This window comes from Aethalodelphis obliquidens, unplaced genomic scaffold, assembly GCF_003676395.1.
Source record: "Aethalodelphis obliquidens isolate GAN/ISIS:26980383/991018 unplaced genomic scaffold, ASM367639v1 scaffold49, whole genome shotgun sequence".
Classification (NCBI taxonomy): domain Eukaryota; kingdom Metazoa; phylum Chordata; class Mammalia; order Artiodactyla; family Delphinidae; genus Aethalodelphis; species Aethalodelphis obliquidens.
Genome location: NW_020837993.1, coordinates 11,425,303 through 11,451,743, shown reverse-complemented (window position 1 = coordinate 11,451,743; position 26,441 = coordinate 11,425,303). Strand labels below are relative to the sequence as shown.

The 26,441-nt window shown below is 34.2% G+C and overlaps 1 protein-coding gene across 11 annotated transcripts in view; it reads right to left on the bottom strand.

Annotated features, from left to right (window-relative positions):
- MEF2A (myocyte enhancer factor 2A) overlaps positions 1–26,441 on the bottom strand; it is a 174,604-nt gene that overhangs the window by 132,437 nt on the left and 15,726 nt on the right. For 10 of the 11 annotated variants that reach the window (XM_027083218.1, XM_027083220.1, XM_027083213.1 and 7 more), the window contains one exon: positions 16,355–16,440. The gene's annotated coding sequence lies outside the window, so the exon portion shown is untranslated. Of the gene's footprint in view, positions 1–9,282; positions 9,321–16,354; positions 16,441–26,441 lie in introns of all 11 variants that reach the window. The other variant, XM_027083212.1, reaches the window with a different exon arrangement.

Sequence of the window (26,441 nt, the reverse complement as noted above, 5' to 3'; positions counted from 1 at the left end):
CCCACAATAAAACTATCAAATCATAATTGAGACTGATGTCCAAGCAAGAGTAATTTTTAAAAGCTCCACATATTATTATGATGCACATCCCTAGCTCAGAGCAACTGTTTTATTATGTTACAGCACTAAACTTCTTATTCATTCAAACACTGGTTGGTTATGTGTGACAGTTAAGTGACAAAATCATATAAATGAATAAAGATCTAATTGTATTATAGCTACACATTGCACTTCATACACACATTTACATTCATTTCCATAGAGAAATACCTTCTCTATTTCCTTGAATAACATGGCTGTCTTAGTCTTTTTCTTTTTCCACATTCGATAATGAAGGACAAGAAAAATTTTATATCTCTGTCTTCTATGTGAGAAAGAAAATAGCTTAAACACACCAAGAAGCAGGGAGAACATACACTCTGGTGTACCTGGGACAGCCAGCTTTATGTTTATTGTATGGGTATAATTATTAAGCGAGACTCCTCACTCTCAAGGATATCCTGGTTTGATGATAACTTATATCAGAAGTAGGCCACTGTTTTCATTTCTAGGTGATTTTTAATTGTTATAATTGATGTGTGCCATTAAGATCACCTTTTTAGAAGTGTACAATTCAGAGTTCATTGTTGGGTTTTTTTTTGCAACCATCCCTAATATAATTCCAGAACATTTTTATCATCCTAAAAAGAAGCCCAATGCCCATTAGCTATCAATCCCCATTCCTTCCTCTCCCCAACTCCTGAAAATTACTTATCTACTTTCTGACTCTACAGATTTGCCTATTTGAGGCATCTCATAAAATGAAATCAGACATATGCAGCCCTTTGTGTCTGGCTTCTTTCACTTAGCATAATGTTTTCAAGGCTCATCTATGTTAAGTATTATCAGTACCTCATTCTTTTTTTGGCTGAATAATGTTGTATTTTATGGATATACCACATTTTATTTATTCATTCAATAGTTGATGGATATTTGGTTGCTTCCATTAGTTAACTATTAACTGCTATGAACAGTGGTATGCAAATTTTTGTGTGGATATGTTTTCAATTCTCTTGGGTATATGCCTACGAGGAGAATTGCTGGGTCACGTGGTAACTTTATGTTTAACTTTTTGAGGAACCACCAGGCTGTGCTCCAAGGGGTCTGAACCATTTTGCCATCCTACCAGTAATGTACAACGGTTCCAATTTCAGACACCCTCATCAACACTTGTTATTGTCTTTTTTATTACAACTACCCTAGTAGATGTGAAGTGGTATCTCAATGTAGTTTTCATTTGCATTTCTCTAATGACTAATGATATAAAGCATCTTTTCATGAGCCTATTGGCCATTTGTATATCTTCTTTGGAGAAACGTATATTTCAAATCCTTTCGTAAATTGGGTTATTTGGCTTGTCATTGTTACCTTGTAAGAGTTCTTTATATACTCTGGATACTAGACCCTTATCAGAAATATGATTTGCAAATATATTCTCCCATTCAGCAGGCTGTTTTTTCACTATCTTGACAGTGTCCCCAGAAGGATAAAGTTTTTAATTTTGACGAAGTTCAGTATGTCTTATTTCTTCTTTGGTTGCTTGCGTTTTTGGTGTCATATCTAAGAAACCACTGCCTCATTCAAGGTCTTGAAAACTTAAGTTTACATGGTTTTAGCTCTTACATTTAAGTCTTTGATCCACCTTGAGCCAATTTTTGTATATGGTGTAAAGCTAGGAAACAACTTTGTTCATTTACATGTGTATATCTAGGTGTCCCACTAAAACTAAAATCTGTAACAAAAAAATCTCCAAATACTTGGGAAATAAACCATACAAGTCAGAATAATTCATGAATGAAGGGAAATTAGAAAACGTTTTTAACTGGTCAAAAATGAAGTAGAACATAGCAAAATATGTGGGATGCAGCTAAAGCAGTGCTTAGAAGGAAATGTACAACTTCACAGGCTTACATTAGAAAGTAAAAATGTCTCAAATTAACAATCATAGCTGCCAATCTAAGAAACTAGAAAAATAAGAGCAAAATAAACCCAAAGCAAAGAAAGAAAGAAGATATAAGAGTAGAAGTAAATGAAATTGAAAAGGGAAAAAAATAGAGAAAATCAATGAAATGAAAAACGGTTTCTCTGAAAAGACCAATAAATTGATAAATCTCTTATAAGACTGACAAACTAAGGGAGAAGATACAATATCAGAAATGAAGGAGAAAATATCACTACAGACCCCTAAGACATTAAAGGGAAAATAAGGGACTACTAGAAACAATGCTTCACACATAAATTCTACACCTTTGGAGCAAATTGATTCATTCTTCAAAAACAAAAACTCAAAACAGATCAAAGAGATTATTTGAGTAACTCTGTATCTATTAAAGAAATTGATTTTGTAACTAAAAAAACTTATGAAATAAAAATCTCCAGACCCCCCTCCAAAAAAACCAATTCACCATAAATTGTATGGGTTATTTCTAGACTCTCAATTCTACTCCATTAATCTGTATGTATATCCCTACACTAGTAGCAAAATGTCTTGATTACCATAGCTTTGTAGTTAAGTTCTGAGATCAGGAAATGGGAATCCTCCAACTTTATTATTTTTAAAGACTGGTTTTTGGCTATTCAAGGTATCTTGAATTTTCACGTGAACTTTAAGATCAGCTTGTCAATTTCTGCAAAAACATCCAGCTAACATTTTGATATGGATTGCCCTGAATTTGTTTGGGGAGTACTGAAATCTTAATAGTAGTAAGTCTTCTAATTCATAAACACTGTATGTCTTCCATTTACTTAGGTTGCCTTTAGATTCTTTCAACAATGTTTTCTAGTTTTCAGAGTACAGGTATTGCACTTCTTTTGTTAAATTTATTCCTAAGTACTTTATTCTTTTGATGCTATTATAAATAGAACTGCTTTCTTAATTTCACTTATGGATATCACTGCTTTCACTCTATGATTCTTGACTTCAAAAATGTAGAATGACATTTTAAAAAGAGTAATCAGAAGTTTATTATATTTATTTTTTAAGTTTTTTTATCGAAGTATAGTTGATTTACAATATTGTATTAGTTTCAGGTGTACAGAAAAGTGGTTCAGTTATATATCTACACATACATATATATATATACACACACATGATTTTCATATTATTTTCCATTATAGGTTATTTTAAGACACTGAATATCGTTCCCTGTACTATAAAGTAAATCCTTACTGTTTACCTATTTTATATACAGTAGCGTGCATCTGTTAATCCCAGACTCCTAATTTATCCCTCCCCACCCCTTTCCCCTTTGGTAACCATAAGTTTGTTTTCTATGTCTGTGAGTCTGTTTCTGTTTTGTAAATAAATTCATTTGTACTATTTTTTAGATTCCATATATAAATATTTGTCTTTCTCTGTCTGACATACCTCACTTAGTATGATATTCTCTAGGTCCATCCATGTTGCTGCAAATGGCAATACTTCATTCTTTTTTATGGGTGAGAAATATTCCATTTTGTGTGTGTGTGTGTGTATACACACACACACAGACACACACACCCATCTTCTTTATCCATTCGACACTTAGGTTGCTTCCATGTCTTGGCTATTGTGAATAGTGCTACTATGAACACTGGGGTGCATGTATCTTTTCGAATTACGAGTTTTTATCTTTTCCAGATATACACCCAGGAATGGGATTGCTAGATCCTATGGTAGCTCTATTTTTGGTTTTTTAAGGAACACCCATACTGTTCTCCATAGTGGCTGTACCAATTTACATTCCCATCAACAGTGTAGCAAGGTTCCCTTTTCTCTATACCCTCTCCAGCATTTATTATTTGTAGACTTTTTGATGATAGCCATTATAACCAGTGTGAGGTGATACCTTACTGTGGTTTTGATTTGCATTTCTCTAATAATTAGCAAAGTTGAGCATCTTTTCATGTGCCTGTTGGACATCTGTATATCTCCTTTGGTGAAATGTCTACTTAGGTCTTCTGCCTATTTTTGATTTGAGTTGGTTTTCTTTTTGGATACTGTATTTTATAAGCTGTTTGCATATTTTGGAAATTAAGCCCGTCGGTCACATCACTTAAAAATATTTTCTCCCCTTCTGTAGGTTGTTTTTTTGTTTTGATGATGATTTCCTTTGCTGCACAAAAGCTTTTAAGTTTGATTAGGTCTCATTTGTTTATTTCTGTTATTATTTCTTTTACTTTGGGAGACTGATCTAAGAAAATATTGCTACGATTTATGTCAGAGAATGTTTTGCCTATGTTCTCTTCTAGGAGTCTTATGGTGACATGTCTTATATTTACGTCTCTAACCCATTTTGAGTTTATTTTTGTGCATGGTGTAAGGGTGTGTTCTAACTTCATTGACTTACATGCGGCTGTCCAGCTTTCCCAAAACCACTGATTGAAGAGACTGTTTTTTCTCCATTGTATATTCTTGCCTTCTCTGTCAAAGATTGACTATAGGTGTGTGGGTTTATTTCTAGGCTCTCTATTCTGTTCCATTGATCTATATGTCTATTTTTGTGCCAATACCATGCTATTTTGATTACCATAGCTACGTAGTACTTTCTGAAGTCTGTGAGGGTTATGTCTCCAGCTTTGTTCTTTTGCCTCAGGATTGCTTTGGCAATTCTTTGTCTTTTATAGTTCCATACAAATTTGGGGATTATTTGTTCTAGTTCTGTGAAAAAATGTCATGGGTATTTTTGATGGGGATTGTATTAAATCTGTAGATTACTTTGGGTAGTATGGCCATTTTAATAATATTCATTCTTCTAATCCAAGAACATGGGATATCTTTCCATCTCTGTGAATTGTCTTCAATTTTCTTTATCAATGTTTTATAGTTTTTAGCACATAGGTCTTTCACCTCCTTGGTTAGATATGTGCCTAGGTATTTTTGACGTGATTTTAAATAGGATTTTTTTTTAACTTTCTTTCTGATATTGCATTGTTAGTGTAAAGAAATGCAACAGATTTCTGTATATTAATCTTGTATCCTGTTACCTTGCTGATTTCATATATTAGTTTTTATGTGGAGTCTTTAGGGTTTGCTATGTAGAGTATCATGTTATCTGCATATAATGACAATTTTACCTCTTCCCTTCCAATTTGCATACCTTTTATTGCCTTTTCTTGTCTGATTGCTGTGGCTAGGACTTCCCATACTACGCTGAAAAGAAGTGGTGAGGGTGGGCATCCTTGTCTTGCTCCAGAATTTAGGAAGAAGGCTTTCAGCTTTTCACCATTGAGTATTATGTTGGCTGTGGGTTTGTCATAAACGGCTTTTATTATGTTGAGATATGTTCCCTCTATACTCACTTTGATGGGAGTTTTTATCGTGAATGGATGTTGAGTTTTATCAAATAATTTTTCTGCATCTATTGAGATAATCATGTGGTTTTTGTCTTTTGTTAATGTGGTGTATCACATTGATTGATTTGTGTATGCTGAACCATCCTTGTGACCCTGGGACAAATCCAACTTCATTGTGGTATATGATCTTTTTTATGTATTGTTGGATTCAAGTTGCTAATATCTTGTTGAGAATTTTTGCATCTACATTCACCAAAGACACTAGCCTGTAATTTTCTTTTTTGGTAGTTTCTTTGGTTTTGATATCAGGGTGATGGTGGCTTCATAGGATGACTCTGGGAGTGTTCCCTCATATTCAATCTTTTGGAAGAAAGATTGGTATAAGTCCTTCTTTGTATGTTTGGTAGAATTTCCCAATGAAGCCATCTGGTCCTGGACTTCTGCTTGCAGGGAGTTTTTTTAAATTACATATTATATTTCACTTCCAGTATTCAGTCCATTCAAATGATCTATTTCTTCTTGATTCAGTTTTGGTAGGTTGTATGTTTCTAGAAAATTGTTCATTTCTTCCAGGTTGTCCAATTTGTTGGCATATAATTGTTCACAGTATTCTCTTACGGTTTTTTGTATTTCTGCAGTATTGGTTGTTATCTCTCTTCTTTCATTTCTTATTTTGTTTCTTTGGGTTCTCTCTCTTTTCTTGGTGACCCTAGCTAGATGCTTGTCAATTTTGTTTACCCTTTCAAAACACCAGCTCGTGGTTTTATTGATCTTTTCTACTGCTTTTTGATCTCTATTTTATTTATTTCCTCTCTCATATTTCCTTCCTTCTACTGATTCTGGGTTTTGTTTCTTCTTTTTCTAATTCTTTTATGTGGTAGGTTGGGTTGTTTGAGATTTTTCTTGTTTCTTGGGGAAGGTCTATATTACTATGAACTTCCCTCCTTGAACTACTTTTGCTGCATCCCATGGATTTTGTAATGTTCTGTTTTCATTGTCATTTGTCTCAAGGTATTTTCTGATTTCCTCTTTGATTTCACTGTTGACCCATTGGTTTTTTAGTAGCATGTTGTTAATTTTTTTTAATTGCAGTTAAACACGAATTGCCTTGGGTCCTCTAATTTTTATCTACTACAAGGGGAAAAAAATTGATCTAAATAAGCAAGAAACCCTAATAGCCATCCACTTTGCTAAAAGATCTTAAAAAATCAGAATCAAGCAATGCCAAATAATTTTAATCCCAATTTCAGTACTGGGCAATGCAACTACCTTATGCACACACATGTGTGCACACACATACACACAGTCACAAATGATGTCTTGCATTCCCTTATTAACTATATAAACAAAATAACCGCTATTCTCTTAGTCGCATGAACTTGAGGGAGACTATCTTACTGTAATTTTCAATGTGATTAGAGATTCTTTGCTCTTACAGATTTATCTTTCAGTTACTTTTAATACAAGAACATTTTTCTTCACTGTAAAATAGGATATTTTTATTACTGTTTACAAACAATTAAATCCAGGCAGAAATTCAAATTCTAAATTAATTTAAGACTATCATTTAACTATTGTTTTATGGAAAATGACCAAAGCATTCCATTTCAGCCAGAATTACACATGCTATATCTAATTACACATTTTTAAAATACAATATGTTGTATGAACTTAATGATGGCTACTACTCAGTATTTAAAGATATGATTCAATAAGGAAAACAAACTTTACTTTGAACTTATAGCTATTACTTGAAAACAGTTTTTCTGTATTATATAACTTTCATAAAGGCAGAACATACCCTACAAACAATTACACTTAATTTTATAAAGCTCTGACTTATATTTGGTTATAAATTTTAGGTAAAATTCAAAAACATTAACATATGATCAATAAAAGTATGAAACATAGATATCACTGAGAAAATAATCCCATACTAACTACAAAAGGGACTGCCTAACAAATTCATGGGTATCATGATAGATATTCTGGCCTGAAAAACAATTTAAATGATATAAGTCTATCAAAAGAAAGGCAAGAAATCATTATGACTCAAGGCACTTTGAACAATGGTGGAGGTTGCACCTGCACATGGGCATAGGGCCAAGAGAAGGCAAGTGGGGACTGAATCCAGTTTGTTCTCCACTCTCTAAACCCTGAACCCTAACAAAGGGCAGCATCCACCTAAAATTGGGAGAAGAGCCTTTTTCTAAGTTTGCAAGGGCTAGCTGTGACTTGGCTGTAACACATCCAAACAACTAGTTCTTAGAAAAATTAGGACAACTGAAATACTAAATATTGGTACCCTTCCTAAAATCATTAACTCCAAAATATCACTTCTCACTGTGAGTTTATTTTGAATGTTTTAGGTAAAATCGTTAATATAGCAAAACATAAATAGGTTCAGGGGAGGGGAGAAATCATCTAAACTTCTAAAATAGTATCCTTCTAGTTCATTTGGATTTCTCTGATTAATAACTGGTTATATATTCAGATTAGAGACATTTTAAAGCTGAATGCTAAAAAATTAGAGGAGAGCTTAGGGGTATATTGTTAAGAACCTATTCCTAATATAGAAATATACAACTTATTTTACACAACATATATAGTGTGAAAAATTATGTATTAACTAAATTTGACGGAAACTAGAAGTAATTTTTTTAAGGTCACTATCGCTCCTTTCATTTAATTGTACAGGGAGTTTGAAGATTTTTTTTTTTTTTTTTTTTTTTTTTTTTTGGCGGTACGCGGGCCTCTCACTGTTGTGGCCTCTCCCGTTGCGGAGCACAGGCTCCGGATGCGCAGGCTCAGCGGCCATGGCTCACGGGCCCAGCCGCTCGGCGGCATGTGGGATCCTCCCGGACCGGGGCACGAACCCGTGTCCCCCGCATCGGCAGGCGGACTCTCAACCACTGCGCCACCAGGGAAGTCCTGAAGATTTTTTTTTAATTGTGTTTCCTTAAAGACACACATTTTTAAATGATACAAATTATTAATCATGATAAATAATCCAAACTACTGACTAAAAAGACATTATAACTGAAATTTTTATTAGAATGACCAGCCTATAAAATGTGTATTTTATTTCTAGATATACCAATGAATTGCCATGTGACTTTTAGTGACTCACAACTTCACTACCTCAAATCAGTTGTACAAAGTGGAGCAAGAATATAGCTGAAACTCTTGCAGGAAATTATGAGGATATAACCACAGGGCACCTTGGGCTCCTTAGAGATAAGCACCATATTATTAAAATTATTATTAAAAAGGATATTTTGTAAACTGCCCTTATTAAGACTAAATCCCATCCATTCATGACCTTTCATTCCCAGATTAATTACACATACATAAGAGCAATGTCGTCTTCACATGGGACACACAGAAAAAATAAAGGACACATCAAGGCAAGGTGTGAAAATGAGAATGAGATTCTAGTCCTCCACCACCAACTCACTTTCAATATTAGCACTCTGTCATTTTTAAAATGTAGATTCTTATACCTATCCCAGATCATAATGATTTCTGGAAAAAAACCTTTGCCAATAATTGCATCCTGTAAAAAGATAAATTATTCGTACTAGAAACCATCTCCATTCTCTATATTATTACGAATACTAAATGCATTTAAATCTTTTAACCTTGTATCACCTGAATCAAACCTGTATATAAATGCTGTTCTAGGTCTAACTTTATCTTTATTTATAAAGATAAACATGATTTGGCATATACCATTATATTCAGAATCAGAAGATTTCTAAATGAATGTGAAAAGAAGTATAGCAATATGGGTAGGCATGCAATACAATTAGGAACTGGCATATTTGGTGTTAACATAAAATATACACAAGCATGAAATGTATACATTTTACGTGTTTTTATGTGCTTTGATTTTACTCTGCATAAGTGGAATCACAAATAATGAATTTTTTTGTTTCTAGCTTCTATTGAGAAACATATTTGTGTTACCTGTGTAGTATGTAGCTATAGTTCATCCATTTTTATTGCTATAAAATAAACAGATATAAATATATATATAAACATATATATGTTATATATATATATAAACATATCACAATTTTATTCAATCAACTGTTGATGAATATTGAATTGAGTCTGAAGCTACTAAAACACTGCTGCCACCAATATTATCAACATATCTCTTGGTACACATGTTCATTCACTACTCTCAGGGGTATACTCATGGAAGGAAATTATTGGGTCACAGGGTAAGCAAGTAACAAACTGTTTCCTAAAGCGGTTGTAGTAACATATATTCCTACCAGCAGTGTTTACTGAGTTGCTATAACTTAACATCCTCTCCAAAACTTGTACTGTCAATCTACTTTTTAAATTCAGACACTCTAGTGTTTTATGGAGCCTCTTTGCAGTTTTAATTTGTATTTCCCAGATTACTAATGAAGTTAAGCACCTTTTTCACATATTTCTTGAATACTTGTATTTCTTTTAGAAAGTGCCTTTAAGGGACTTCCCTGGTGGTCCACTGGTTAAGACTCCGCATTTCCACTGCAGCGGATGTGAGTTCAATCCCTCATCGGGGAAGTTTCACATGCTGTGTCATGCAGCCAAAAAAAACCAGAAGGTGCCTTTTTATGTCTCTTACCCCTTTTTCTATTGGATTTTTTGTCTTTGTCACACTGATGTGCAGAAGTGCTTTGAATATTCTGATATTTACATTTTGTCTGTTACATGTGTTGCAAATATCATCTTCCACCCTGCTTTCCCTCTCTATTCTAATGGTGACTTTGCAAGGACAAAGTTTCTTAATTTTAAGGTAATCAAACTTATAAACTGTGTTATTTATATCAGCACATTTTATTTCTTTTTAAGAATATTTTCCTGTCCAGAGATCATGAACATGTTCTCCTTACATTTAGCTTCTAAAGTTTTATAGTTCTGCCTTTCACGCTGAGATGTACAAATCAATCTTTAATTGGTTTTTGCATATGGTATAGAGTATGAGTCATATTTTTGCTTTATCACCAATTGTTCCAATATCATTTATTGAATAATTCTTTTCCTACCACTCTGAAGTGCCAGTTTTGTCATAAAGTAAGTGCACATGTAAAAACTGACCCTCTTTCAGACTCTTTATTTCTTTTGTTTATCCTTGTGACATTACTTCATGAAAGTAATTATTGTAGATTTATAGGCTTTGAGTAGAGAAAGTCTTCTGATTTGATCTTCTTTTTCGTGACTAAGCTATTCTTGGGAAGACCATAAAATTTCCTTTAGAACACAAAACAGAAACAAACTAATAAAATTTTTTTATAATAGCCATTGGGATTACAATGAATTGAGAATAATGCTCAAAATGGATTATAACCCTCAGAAAAACATAACCTTAATGGATGACCAAATTAACCCCACAATAAAAGCTACTCTGGACCAATGCTGACAAAGCTTTTAAAAAAAAAAAAGCCTCAAAAGGATTCAGCTGATACCAAGTAACTTAAACGTGTACAAAAACAAAGTTCAACACTGTATAAAAAGTGCAAAAAAATCGCTATACCCAACAATGTCCAGCATTCAAACAATGAAAAGCAGGAAATGTGGCCCATAATAATAATAGGCAATCAATATAGAGAACCAGGAATGATAAAGTTAATGGAATTAACAGATGAAGACATTAAAACAATGATTATAAGTTTTATATGTTAGAAAAGGTAAAGAAAAATAAGAATATGATGAGGAGAAAAATGAAAAATAAAACTTCCAGAGATAAAAAATAATTATTAGAAACAAAAAACATACTGGATGATATTAAGAACAGATTATATATTGAAAAAACAATCAGTGAACCTTGAGACATGACATTAACCATCCAAATAAAACAGAGGAAAAAAAGAATGAAAAAAAAGGAGGAGTTAAGTGCTGAGACAGACAATCTCAAAAGTATAACTGAAATTCCCTCCCCTCCAAAATATCACCTGGGATAAGTGGGATATCTGAAAAAATAGTGGTCAATATGTTTCTAAATTTGGTTTAAAAAAAAAAAACTCAAAAAAACTAAACAGGATTTTCACAGAGAAAACCATATGAAGGCACATTTATAATCAAGTGACATCATAGTCACTAAAAAAGTTGTAAGACTGAAGAGCAGTCAAACAAAATAGAAAATTTACATATGAGGCAACAAAGTAAAAATAACAGCAGACTTTCTGTCAGAAACTATACAAGCTATTTCAGAAATGACTTCACAACATATTACCAGAGATAGAGAGGGACAAGATAGAAGACCCAATTCATCAAGAATACATTTTTAAAAAAAGATATGTATGCACCTATTAAAAGAGCTTCAAAATACATGAACCAGTAAGTGAAAGGAGAAACAGACAAATCCACAATTAAAGTTGACTTTTCTCTCAGCAATTACTGTAAACAAATAGAAAATCAGAAGGGATAAATCTTGACGAACACTATCAATCAATTTGACCTAATATTTTTAGAAAGCTCCACTCAACAGCATACAATTCTTCTTAAGTGCACACAAAGCATTCATTTATACAGACAACATTCTGCACTCTATAATAAACCCACAAAGCAAAATATGTTTGTGGACCACAAAAGAATTAAATTAAAAACCTATTAGAGAAAAATATCTGGAAAGTTTAGGAAATATTTGGAAATTATATAGGTCCAAAAAAAATCACAAAGGAGCTTAAAAATTAACTCCATGTAAACAAACACACGTAAAGAAACTTTGCAGAATGCAGAGAAACGTTTTAGATATTAAATGCTCCTTTAGAAAAAGTAGGAAGGTCTCAAATACTAGAATGAAAGAGAAGGTATCACTACAGATCCTTCAAACATTAAAACAATAAAGAAATATAACATAAAACTTCATGCCAATACATTAGACAACTTACATGAAATAGACAAATTCCTTAGAAGACACAAAAAACTAAAGCTTATTCAAAAAGAATTATTACAGATCTGAATAGCCCAATATCAATCCAATAAATTGAGTTCATAGTTTAAAACCTTCCCACAAAGAAACTCCAAGGCCAGTGGTCTTCATTGGTGAATTCTACCAAACACTTAAAGAAGAATAACACCAACTGTATGAAAACTTTTCCAGAAGAGGAAATTTCTCCAACTCACCCTGTTATCCTGATATAAAAACCACAGACATTATTAAAAAACTACATACCAATGTCTACTATGAACACAGATGAAAAAAATCTCTCATTAACACAAATCTGAACTTACACAACAATTTAACTCAAAATTACCTTTATTTCAAGATATCAGAAAACATTTACATATTTGCAATTTTTGTCTATTATCTGTATCTGTAACAACTTTCTTCAAGGCTTCAACATCGGAATTTTATGCTTTTGTATCATTGACCTAAAAAGATTGAAAGTGAGATAATTCTTGGGATAGCTCACCAAAATAAATGGCTTCTTAATATAAAAAATTTAACCCAGCAATATATAAAAAGTATTAACACATCATGACCAAGTGGGGATTATCTCAGAAATGTATGATTTATTCATTCAATATTCAAAAATCAATCAACTACATTAACAGACAAAAGGAAAAAAACCATGTGATCATCTCAAGATGCAGAAAAAGCATCTGATAAAAATTCATTTGATAAAAATACTCACTGATAATAAGAAAAAAAATACTCTCAGCTAACGACGAATATAAGGGAATTTCTTCAATCTGATAAAGGACATCTATAAAAAACCTACAGCCTACATTAAGTATGATGGTAATCATACTTAATGGTAAAAGCCTGGATGGTTTTGACCTAAGATCAACAGTAAGGCAACAGAGATTTCCCTGGTGGCGCAGTGGTTAAGAATCCACCTGCCAATGCAGGGGACACGGGTTCAAGCCCTGCTCTGGGAAGATCCCACATGCCACGGAGCAACTAAGCCTGTGCACCACAACTACTGAGCCTGCACTCTACAGCCCATGAGCCACAACTACTGAAGCCCGCATGCCTAGAGCCCATGCTCTGCAACAAAGAGAAGCCACCGCAATGAGAAGCCTGTGCACCACAACAAAGCCCATGTGCAGCAACGAAGACCCAACACAGCAACGAAGACCCAACACAGCCATAAATAAATAGATAAATAAATAAATAAGAGTAAGGCAACAATGTGAGCCCACCACTTCTATTCAACATTGCACCGGGACTACTAGGCAGTGCAATAAAGCAAACAAAAGAAATAAAAGGTACAAAAATTGAAAAGGTAGAGGTAAAATAGTCTTTACTCACAGACAAGATGATGGTCTACGCAGAACATTTGAAGGAATACACAAAACTGCCACCAGAACGAGTGAGTTTAGCAGAATCATAAATTACAAAGGTTTATGTAAAAATCTATATTTCTATACACTAACAACAAACAATCGGGAACTGATTTTAAGACGCCATTTACAACAACATAAAAATAGAAAACAGAGATCAATTCAACAAAATACGTGTAATACCTTTACACTGAAAACTATAAAATACTGCCGAGAAACTAAAGACAGCTTAAATGGAGAAATATACCAAATTCACACAACAGAAGACTCAACTTCCTTAAGAGATTAACTACCTCCTTATTAGCCTCTATGATAAAAGCATTCATAATCAAAATCCCACTAAGGCTTTTCTGTAGAAAATGACAAGCTAATTCTAAAATACACAGAAATAGAAAGGACTTAGAATAGAAAAACAGCTTTGAAACAGAAGAGCAAACTTGGAGGATTTACACCACCTGATTTTTTTTTTTTTTTTTTTTTGCGGTACTCGGGCCTCTCACTGTTGTGGCCTCTCCTGTTGCGGAGCACAGGCTCCGGACGCACAGGCTCAGCAGCCATGGCTCACGGGCCCAGTCGCTCTGTGGCATGTGGGATCTTCCTGGACCGGGGCACGAACCCATGTCCCCTGCATCGGCAGTTGGACTCTCAACCACTGCGCCACCAGGGAAGCCCCACTACCTGATTTTAATATAAAGCTATGGTAATCAAGACAGTACAGTATTGTCATAAGGATAGATACATAAATCAATAGAACATAACAGAATCCTGAAATAGACCCCCATATAATGTAAACTGATCTGCAGCAAAGGTGCCAAGGTAGTAATTCAGTAAGGGAAAATATAACCTTTTCAAAAATGCTTCTTGAACAATTTGATTTTCATATGCAAAGAAATAAATCTCATCCCTTACCTAATACCATATATAAAAATTAACTCAAAGGGGACCAAACGCTTGAAATATAAGAGCCCAAAGCAGTTCTAAGACATGAAGGAAAAGAAAAAAGGCAGAAAAAATTTTGCCCAATGTCTGTGCCAACTCCTCCAATTTCTACTCAGAATTAGGGCAGAATTATAGGGAAACAAATGTGAAGTTCTTCAGTCAGTATTTGAAACTACTCAAAAGGAAAGAGTGTTTCCCATCTAAGAACTCAGAGTAACTCCAAAACAAGTAGCTCTTAACTCAATCACAGCCCTCAGAACCATGCAAAACCTGCCATAAAGAATAAGACACTGTTTATATCTTCAGAACTTAGTGAAAAAAGTATCATAGAGGATACCCTAAAGCTTAAACATAACCCAAATATAACAACTGAAGTTATGCTCAGAGCCATCACGGAGGTTCAGAGAAGGTACAGAATTATAGGGAAATTATAGGTGAAATTCTCTGGAATGAGAATGTCTAAATTCCTATAGTGCTTTAATTCAAATCACTCAGTGTTGAGCAGTTACTGAACTATATATATATATATATATATATATATATATATATATATATATGAAATGTAAAAAAGATAAGAAAAGAAAAAAAAACATTAAAAGATATACAGAAGACTAACCAAGGTTTATATTTTAAAATGTGAACTAAACTTCATTATTCCCATCCTTCCTGTACATATACAATTTTTCGACTGAAGGATACTTTTCAATTGGAAAAACAATACCTTTTCCCCTAGTTCCCCAAACTGAAGGATATCATAAAATGGGCTGTTCTGCAGTCAAGGTTTAAGAAGAAAAATATATGGGCATAAGAAACTGACATTGGAATAAAGTATTTTAACAAAAACTCATTTTGTAAGCTCATAAAAATTCTTTCTACTGTTTAACTATTCAAGAAAAAATTTAAACATTAAACAGCAAAGTACTCTTAAAACAAGAATAACAAGAGCAAATATTGCAAGTAGCTTTCCCAGGTTTTTACTGACATAACCATCAGGCTTGATCAACTGTATCTAACATTCAGAATGTTCACATATTATATATAACACACCAAAAACTATCCCCTAACATTTTCTGAAATTACATTTTAAAATATCGTAGTATTAATTCTTTTCCATTTTGAATAGAAGGTAGAATTCAAGTGAAGTTTCACTTATGAAAGCTTTTTGAGGAGAACTACACATCTTACTAGCATACTGGAACCATTAACCTAGGCCAATGTAAGTTTTTAAATCAAAACTGCCTACTCCAGAGCTTTGCAAATGTGGACCTACGACTTAAGGCAAAAAATTCAAAGTCACAAAAAAAGTCTACATTTTAAAAACATTTCTTAAATTTGCTTAATTTTTTTCTTCAACCCTTCCACCTTTCAAGAAATATCGCTAGATTTGTCCACTTTGTCTTTCATTTGAAAATCTCTCCTCATAATACGTAACTCATGTCCTCAAACCCTCTCTTCCTCCAACTTACTGTCACAGTAAATATGGACTTTAGATATTTTTTCCTTATTTTCAAATACATGTAATGGACATGGAAAATGGAAGTGGAAAAGATGTAAAAGTATGGGATTATCTCAGCGGTGCCACTATATGAGAAACTGTCACTATACCACATTATGTATATTTTGTGTGTGTGTGTGTATATACACATACATATATATGTATATTCAACAGGATTTTATGAATTTCCTTAATTAATCTACCTTAATCCCCAAAATAAACTCCAAAGTGACTGCTATTCAAGGTCACAAGACAGTCTTATTAAAAAAAAAATTCCCATTTTATTTACTTCATAACATAGAAAAAAGGATGTCTTACTAGAAATGATGTATCAGCAGAAAGTGCACTTAGATGTGATCCTTGCAGAGAATTCTTCTTTGTTACTTTTTCACAAAATCCAATTCCTTAAGAAAAAAATATTAGATGGGTTAGTAATTATTCTTAACTCTAAAACAAAATTAAATATAATTTCATTACTACAAATTTCAACAATCCACAGATAGTTCCACTAATACTTACTGAATAATAGAAAAATAAATTTTTTAAAATTTGTATAATAAAAACACAATGTTAGCCAATTGGGCATTGCTAATGTCACTAATCCATTTTTTTCAGGAAGTATTACTTAAATGTTCAGTAATATTCTATCCACGCCAAGATTCACGCCAATATTCTATCCACGCCAAGATTCACGCCAAGATTGGTGTCCTAGGTCCCACTTTCCTATCCTCTATATCACATGATATACTTTATATTTAACTGGTATACACAGCCTACTGAATTTACGTTTTGATAAAATAGTTACATTCTGAAAATGTTCATTGTATTACGTTCTCATTTAGAAAAAAAAACTGTCAATGGGTCAGTGACTTGCGTTGCCATGAAATGTGTATATATTCAAATGCTATGTGTATACTTATAGCTTCCACTCTTTTAAAGGGAACAATGAAATGAAAATCAACATAAAAATGCCAAAAACAAATATAAAACAGATTAATGTCAATAATTCACATTAATAAAGGAACACTAATAAATGCTAACCAATGCAGTAGTGCATAAAGAATAATCCAGTCCTGCTACACTTTTGCTTGGAAATAGTAGCAAGACACTTAGGTAGAAAGAGAAAGATGGTAAAAGCCTCTCCTCACCCTGACTGGCCAGGATCAATTTATGATGCTAATCTAATAATTTAGAATTGCATGATTGGGTAATTATGACAATCCCCAAGTAAATCTGCTTCATCAAATGAAAACGGTAATTTCTCCACACAAACACCAGTCTTTTGAATCTTGTTCAGCAATACTAATTATTGTGATACTACAATTTTGTTTCTATTTGAAATGTACAACCCCTCTAGAAGCAGGAGGGGGGGAGCCATAGTCTGCCAAATATTCTTTTTATATTAACAAATTAAGCATTCAAAGTTGAACTTTAAAACACATACACACACACACATAAATAAGCCTTTTTTTTTTTGCCAAGGTTAAAAGGAGCTTGCTTTAAAAAGCCAATTTCAGCTTTTAGTCTAATTGTACCGAAATACAGAACAATCTCCTCAAATACCAATACATTACCAATTTCTAAAATCCAATAATTCAAAATGAACCTATTTTTCATGTGTTCTCATTCTAAACAAAACTAATTACTTTTAAATATATTTTGACACCAGTTTTGTGTCAGTGCCACAGTAGGAATTAAAGTTTGGCAATTTGACCCATGGGAAATAACAAATTAAATAAAAATTTGATAATTACACACGTGGTACACATTCTTAATTCAAAAAATATTAATTCCTCAATTCTATAAATTAACCGTTATTGACAAATTTGTTTTGTACACAGCTCTCAAATAGTTTCTAAAAAGCAATATTCTAAAAACCAAGTTTTTATAGTTCATTTATAACAATCTATAAAGAAATACACTCTCACCTTCAAAAAATAAAACCAAAACTAAAATGTTAGTGCTACAGCCAGTTATCATTAAATTTCACATATTGAACATCAAAAATCCCATTACTCTGTCCAGGTAAGAGCTAGACAACCTGTACCTCTAACAGCTATCTTTCCCAAACCTGGTCCCAACCAATTTCCTAGCTCCCTCTACTTCTAATTAACCTACACTGTTGTTAACCTAACTGTTGTTAACCTGACATGATACTGACATTCCTAGTTTCAAGCCATTGCCCAAACTGTCAAACTCTGTAATTTTGTTCAAGATTTTACCTCTGCCTGGAAACAATCTTCCTTATCTGGATCAAATGTCCAGTTCAACTGACACCTTCTATGAGGCCATCCTCAGATATCCTTTACCACCACCATCACCATCACTTACATGGGGCAAAATAACTATAGTTAGTTTTGTAGGTATGAGTCTCTTCTATTATACTACATGCTTTTTAAGAGAAGAAACCTTTTTGCACTTTTTTCATTTCTATATCCCCAATATCTAGTCAATACCTGGCACACAATTCAACATTATCCATTCAGACAACATTTACTGGGCATCCAATATACTCCCGACACTTCTCTAGGTGCTAGGAATAAATCCCTATATCTATTCCTGACTTTATGGAGTTTACATTCTAGTGGGGGAGACCTACAGCACACAGTGAATAAGGGATATATAGTGTATACAGCAGGCTAGTGGAAAGTCCTCAATGAAAAAAAAATAAAGCAGAGAAGGAAGTACTGTCATAGGGAGGGGATTAAAATTTGAGAAAAGGTGTCCAAGAAAGGCCTAACATAACAATAATAGTAATAATAACTGCAACAGGAGCAATAACATTTAAGTATTTATCATATGCTAATCAGTAGCCTAATTGCTTTACACATATTAAGTGATGTAAAGCCAACAATAACCTCACTATTATCCTCAAGAGGAAACTGAAAGACTAAGAAGCAGCTAGCCAAGGTCACACAGCTAAACCAGTAAAGTGGTAAAGCCAGGATTAGAACCCAGGCATGCTTTTAACCACAGTTCAGTTAATGCTTTTGTTGAATAAATTTAATAAGTGAAATAAACGAATGCATACTATAGCAACAGACTCAAAAGAGAGCAAAGCATATCAGTCTCAGAGGACTGATACACTTGAGCGGCTTCAGATATACAATGCACATCAATATCTATATATGAAGACATCCTGACGAATAACAAGTTGGTGCCTGCTGTGAACAAAAATTATAAACAGTGATAATTCTCTATAACTTTAAAAATACATTTTAAGCTCCTATATGACAACTACCAGAAAAAGTACACAAACACTATCACAAAAAGCACATGGAGAGGTCATTTAAAAAAAAAGAAAAGAAAACTTTTAAAAAAGGTCCTCTGAAACAAATGAGACCTTTGAAGGCATTACCATTTCAGTGACAAATGTTGAATATCATATTTTATACTGTGGCACAAGTTACTGTCATCTTTCAGTTTTCCATATTAACAAAAAAGGGTTAAATGAAATGACCAAGGTTCAAAACTCCTTTCTTCAAATGTCCCAAATACGCTTTACAAAGCAAACAGATGAAACCCAGCACAACTGCTGAAAAATGAAGACCTGAATGGCCTAAAATAAGTAATTTGCTCCCTAACTCCTATCTCTTGCCATATTTGCTGGTTATTTAAGTGCCTAATCAGTGAATGCCAATAAACTAGAAAGCAAAGTGAAACCAAAGTGCTGCTGACATGATACTGACATTCCTAGTTTCAAACCTTGAGGGCCTAAAAAGTGTCTCCTCAAATCTTGATCACAATTATGAAGAAAATTACTGCTTTATGTTTGGAAAGTATCAAAGTTTCTGCCTTGAGTATAACGTAATGTCAAAGAAAATAGGTTTCTATATGAAAACAAACAGCTTTAAAAATCAATCCAGATTAAGATAAAAATGAAGCAGGCAAAAAAAACCCCAAAAACATAAAGTACAGTCTATAAACACAATACAAAGTATTTATTTGCTCAAAGATGAATTTCATTTTGTAATCAAAACTGAGGTTTAAAAATGGTGTTTTTAATTCATGTTCTCATATGTGGTCATCAACTTACTCGTGCCTTAAAAAGATTTTTGCTACTACCCATGATGTGGTAACTAGTACCAGTCATGCTCTCCCAGTGAACTCAACAAGAAAACTGATCATATATATATATAAAACTATAATTTTAAAACACTGGACAACAAGGAGCTCAGCACTGCAACACCTGAGAAAACGGAAAGTGTCCCCTACAACAGGGGTCCCCAACCCCGGGGGCCACGGACCCCAACTGGCCTGCAGCCTGTTAGGAACCAGGCCGCACAGCAGGTGAGTGGCGGGCGAGGGAGTGAGCAAAGCTTCATCTGCCACTCCCCATCGCTTGCATTACCACCTGAACTATCCCCCCCATCCCATCAAAAAATTGTCTTCCACAAAACCGGTCTCTGGTGCCAGAAAGGTTGGGGACCGCAACCCTACAATGAAGAGTCAGGAGAGCAGTGCAGAAATGAGAAGCCAAGCAGAATATAGTGGACTAAGCGAGTAAAAGAGGCAGAAACTGAAATTTAGGGAGGCTAAGGAAGCCGGAAACTGTGTGGGAAAGTAATAGAATACAGTTCAAGAAGACAAACTGCACCTGAAATCTGCACAGAGGATTCTACAGCAGCTCTGTCCAAAACATACATAACGTGAGCCCAAAATGTAATTTAAAATTTTCTAATAATCACATTTTAAAAGTAAAATGGGTTTTCCTTGGTGGCATAGTGGTTAAGAATCCACCTGCCAATGCAGGGGACACGGGTTCGATCCCTGGTCCAGGAAAATCCCACATGCCTCGGAGCAACTAAGCTCGTGCGCCACAACTACTGAGCCTGCGCTCTAGAGCCCGCGCTCTGCAACAAGAGAAGCCACGACAATGAGAAGCCCGTGCACTGTAACAAAGAGTAGACCCCACCTGCCTCAACGAGAGAAAGCCCATGCACAGCAATGAAGACCCAACACAGCCAAAAATAAAAAATAAGTAAATTTTAAAAAAAAGTAAAATGAAGCAGGTGAAACTAATTTTAACATAATTCCTTTAACTAGAATGCTCAAAATGTTATCATTTCAGAATACAATTGATTTAAAAAACAGATATTTTACATCGTTTTTCCATAAGTTCCTGAAATTCAGTATGTTTTATACTTAGAGAATATTTAAATTTGAACTAGCCACAATTCAAGCTCTCAAAAGCCACATATAGCTAATTGCTATCATACTTGACAACACAGTTTTTTGCTGAAAATAAAGCTGCAGCATTAGTAAAGTGAAACTCTACAAGGCCAGGCAAAGAATAATGACTAGGAAGCAGTAGGCTCAAAAGTTACCAGAGGTTACATAAGATTTGGAGATGTTCAAATTCCAACTAGAGGAAAGAAAAATCTCATTGAAACCTGGCGCAACGAGTAGACGCTGATGCAGAATCACCTCCTTAGTAGTAGTGCTAAACTACTACTACTTTTTCATAAGAAATGGAATACACTGCCAAAACAAAATTTAAGCCTGTTGAGAAGAAACCAACAAAATCCAGACAACAGCATGATGAATATCCAAGAGTCAATCAAAACTTACTCAACATAAGAAACTGGAAAAATGTGTAACCTATACCAGGGGAAAAAAATTTGACAAAAGAAACAGATCCAGAAACAAGATGATGATATCTTTAAAGACATAAGCTTTAAAATTTTATAAATATATTAAAGGATTTAATGAAAAACAGAAAAAAAGACAATTATTTTGAGAAGAATCAAACGAATTTCTAAAGATGAAAAATATAGTATCTCAAATAAAAAACAACTAGATAGACTTGGCAACAGATTCTACAGTGTAGGAAAAAAAGATCCCTAAATTGAAAATGTGAAAATAGAAAGCAAAAAAAGAAACAAAGAACAGAGCATCAAGGACCTGTGAGAATATCAAGGGCAGTCTAAAAATGGTGTAATTGTAATCCCAGAAGGAGAGATAGAAAAAATATCTGAAGAAACAAAGGCCAAAGAATTTCCAAATCTGAGGAAAACTGAACCCATATATTCAAGAAACTCAATGAACAAAAAACAGGTTAAGCACACAAAAACTGTACCAAGGCACATAATTAACAATCAAACTGCTGAAATCCAGTAATATAAAGAAAATCTTAAAAGCAACCAAAATGAGGGGAAGACACATTACATATAGAGGAACAAAGAATTACCACAGACTCCTTGCAGAAAGTAATGTGAACAAGTTTAAGCAAAGGAATAACGCCTTTAAAGTGCTAAGAAGAAAAAAAAAAACCTGTAAACTGAAATCTACATAAAGCAAAAATATCCTCCATAGATGGAGAAATAAAAACATTTTCAGACAAACAAAAGCTGAGAATCTGTCAACAGAATGAACCCTAATGTAAACCATGGACTTAGTTAATAATAATGCATCAATATCAACTCTAACAAATGTACCACACCAATGCAACATGTTAATAATAGGGAAGGGGGAGAGACAAGAGCGAGAGAGCGAGAGAGCGAGAGAGCGAGAGAGCGAGAGAGAGTATATAGGAACTCTGTACTTCCTGTTCAGTTTTTCTGTAAACCTAAAACTGCTCTGAGAAACAAAAGATAGAAACCTATTTCTACACAAAGGAAGACCAATAGAAATGGTAAGTATGAGAGTTTACCTTTTATTTTCTTACTTTTACTTTTTAAAGAGATAATGGTTTTTAAAGCAAACGTAGTAATAATGTATAGAAGTAAAAACATGCAGCATAAAATGGATGACAAAAATAGCACAAAGAATGAGGGGGAGAAAATTTTATTTCCAAATTGGAAGCAACCAAAATGTCCATGAAAGGGGAATGGAGAAACTGTGGTATAAACATATAAAGGAACACTAGGCAACAGTAAACTGGATCAAAATACTGATAGACACAAACATGGATGAACTGCAAAAACATTTTGGTGAGGGAAAAAATCCAGACATTAAAGAGCCACACATACTGTATGATTCCATTTAGGAATAAATTTGCAAAACTTTGAGCAACCACCAAATACGTACAAATACATACACATTACGAAAGCAGATACTCAACACAGAGAAGCTATACATACGTAGTTAAAAGATTTTTCTGACTTTACACAGTTAAGATCAAGAACAATCATTATCTTCTGAGTTTTAGTTTCCTCATCTGTAAAACAGTGTAGTAATAGTTTGTATACTTCATAAATTTAGTTGTTAAATTAATTAAGTAGTTGTTATTAAATAAGCATATATGCTACGCTATTACTTCGCATAGTGCCAGTATGAGCTCAATAAGTGCTAGCTTCATAAAGAAATAACCCAGAAAAGGGGGCAAATGGAACAAATGGAGACTGCCACTGGAAGTCAATTGGTTAGCAACGTTCCTATTAAAGAGTCATCATTGTTGAAGAAATCAGAAAGGCAAATACTACATACAGCAAAAGCCAAATGAGAAGTTTGGGAATATATTTGGAATCATTTAATATGACTCTAGAATTAAAAACGATACTAATAAGGCCTTAAAAGAATAGATTTATAAACATATAAAAAGACTAAGCCACAAGAAACAGTATCTTCAAGTCAGTTAATTTCACAGAAGCAAGCATTTAAGAAAGAAAGTGATTTCAAGCACACATGAAACTAGGGACTGTTCCAATTACAGGAGGTAAAAAGATGACACAAATGTGAGTAGGTGTGAACAAAAAGAGCAAAGCAGGGTGTAGTATGGATAGATGGGCAGAACATAATTATGCACTACCTTGAAAACAGGAAAACATTTGAATTTAATATGACAAAAAATACACAAATAAGAGAAAGGCAAGACTAATCCTGTCAAGTGGAATAATGCACAATTCCAGTCTCAGCGTTAGGTAAGGTTAAAAAGCTGCGTTCTTTTACAATGCCCACTAAAACACAACCTATTACATTCTTAGCCAGCAAACAGAGAGGGTAGCATTGGTGTTACAATGTGATGGTATACTAATGCCAGAAATGCCTATTTTCCCCCATGCCCTTCCACCTCCATCTATATCTCCCAAAGTACCCATTAGGTCCAAAACATCTCCTCACACAGCCTCAGTTCTTTTTTAAAAAATAAAAAAGCAAACAGCTTTACTGAGATATAATTCACATGCCATACAATTCACCCATTTAAAGTATACACCTGAATTTTTTTATATTCACAGGAATGTGCAACCATCACCACTAATCCCAGAACATTTTCATCACCCTTAAAAGAAACCTGTGCCCATTAGCAGTCACTCCCCATTCCCTATTCCCACCCCACACCCCAGCCCTAAGCAGTGAGGCATCTTTTTGTCTCTATAGAATTGCCTATTCTGGACATTTCATATAAATTGAACCATATAATCTTCCATGACTACCTTATTTCACTTAACAGTGTTTTCAAGACCCATCCATGTTGTAGCATGCATTCATACTTCATCCCTTTTTATTGCCAAATAATATTCTACTCTATGGAAATACCACATTTTATTTACTTATTTATTTTTGCGGTACGCAGGCCTCTCACTGTTGTGGCCTCTCCCGTTGCGGAGCACAGGCTCCGGACGCGCAGGCTCAGCGGCCATGGCTCACGGGCCCAGCCGCTCTGCGGCATGTGGGATCTTCCCGGACCGGGTCACGAACCCATGTCCCCTGCATCGGCAGGCGGACTCCCAACCACTGCACCACCAGGGAAGCCCCCACATTTTATTTATTCATTCATCCATCAGCTGATGGACATTTCTTTCCACTTTTTGCCTATTATTAGTAATGGTGCTCTAAGCACTGGTATACAAGCTTCTATGTGGGTATATGTGTTTATTTTTAGCTTCTACTCTTATAATAAAATAACTTAGAGTGCCTTCACATTTTCTTTTCTATCATCCTACTTCATTATGGTATCTAACATCTTCCCCATAACGATACGTATACCGGTGGTTATGCCACAAATAATAAGGCATTTTAGGTAAATTACTAGTTCCTATTTTATTTTCCCAAATAATTTATCACCCCCCCAATCTATAATCAGCAACCATACTGGAAGCATACACATTGATATTTAATATTTATTACATGTTCTGATAATGCTATCATTCATCAAGTAGAGGATGTAACTTCTTAAATGCTGAAGTTCCATTTGTTCTACGCGCCTCAACCCAAACTAAGGGCTAACACTCCTAGTATTCCTTGTCAGGCATATAGTTACTGGAATCTATCATTTTTACAGTCCTCAACCACCTACACCCCAATAACAAAAAGTATATTTTGTCCACAAAAAAACAAAGTTCAAAAACGAGCACACTTTAAAATGTGACACTAGGCACTTAACATAAAAAATGGCCAAATATACATCACTTTGGTTAAAGTCTGGTAAGCTGGCAAAGTGTGTCAAACAGATGTTCGTATTAATAAGGATGTTGGCCAGATTCTAGAAAAAGTTTGAACACCATATTTGCGATATTCTGCAACTTCCTAAAGTCTTGAACTGGAAGAGGCCTCAGAGGTCTTTTTAGAAACACAAACTCTAAAACTTAACAGAAATGAAATGGAATCCAGGAGTAATACCCAGACTACCAGTCTAATCCGCATCAAAATAGGATTCTACCCATTTCAAACAAACAAATACTAACAACAAAAATATCTGCACTAATGGAAAAGAAGAAATCCAAACCCTAAAGTTATACTGAAAGATGGATACTATAACTTGGGATTTTTATTGCAAATAATTTGATACTTCTAAAGTGCTGCTTTGAACCATAAAATAGAGAGAGGGGGCTTCAGATTATCCTCATAGTACTACCTTTCCTTGCATTCTGGTATGCCTTCTTAAGTGGAAGAGAATTGGGAAGAGTTAAAGCTACTGCCCTAAGAACTATATACATCATCTACTACTTGTTACACTGACAACAAATCCTAGGATAGTTGTGGCAATTATAAATCACTGTAACATTTTACTTCCCTGCTAAGTAGATGCATGGGAGTCCATGTGTCAAAATTTCATCTACTGTATCTCACAGCAGAAAACATGTTGAGAACTACTGATCTAGACCAGCAGTGTTAAAGACTTTAAATTCAGTCCAAAACCTTAGTTCAGCACAAATCCTCATGTAAAATCTAGGGTCACGTGAAAGACAGAAACTTAATAGATTACTATATGTTTACTGAGAATCTACATGAAAAGAATGCAAGAACAACTAAGACACAAGCATAAAAACCTTCAATGCACTATGTATACACCTACTCCCTTTATTATAAGGTCAAACATGGTAAGTACAGTAAGACAGATAAGAAGTACTATGAGGATTTCAAAAGAAAACGCTTCTAAATGGAAGGAATCAGTTCTTTATGGAAAGCACAGCATTTGGCCTGACCTGGGAAAGGAGATCAAGAAGTGAGATACAGAGGAGAA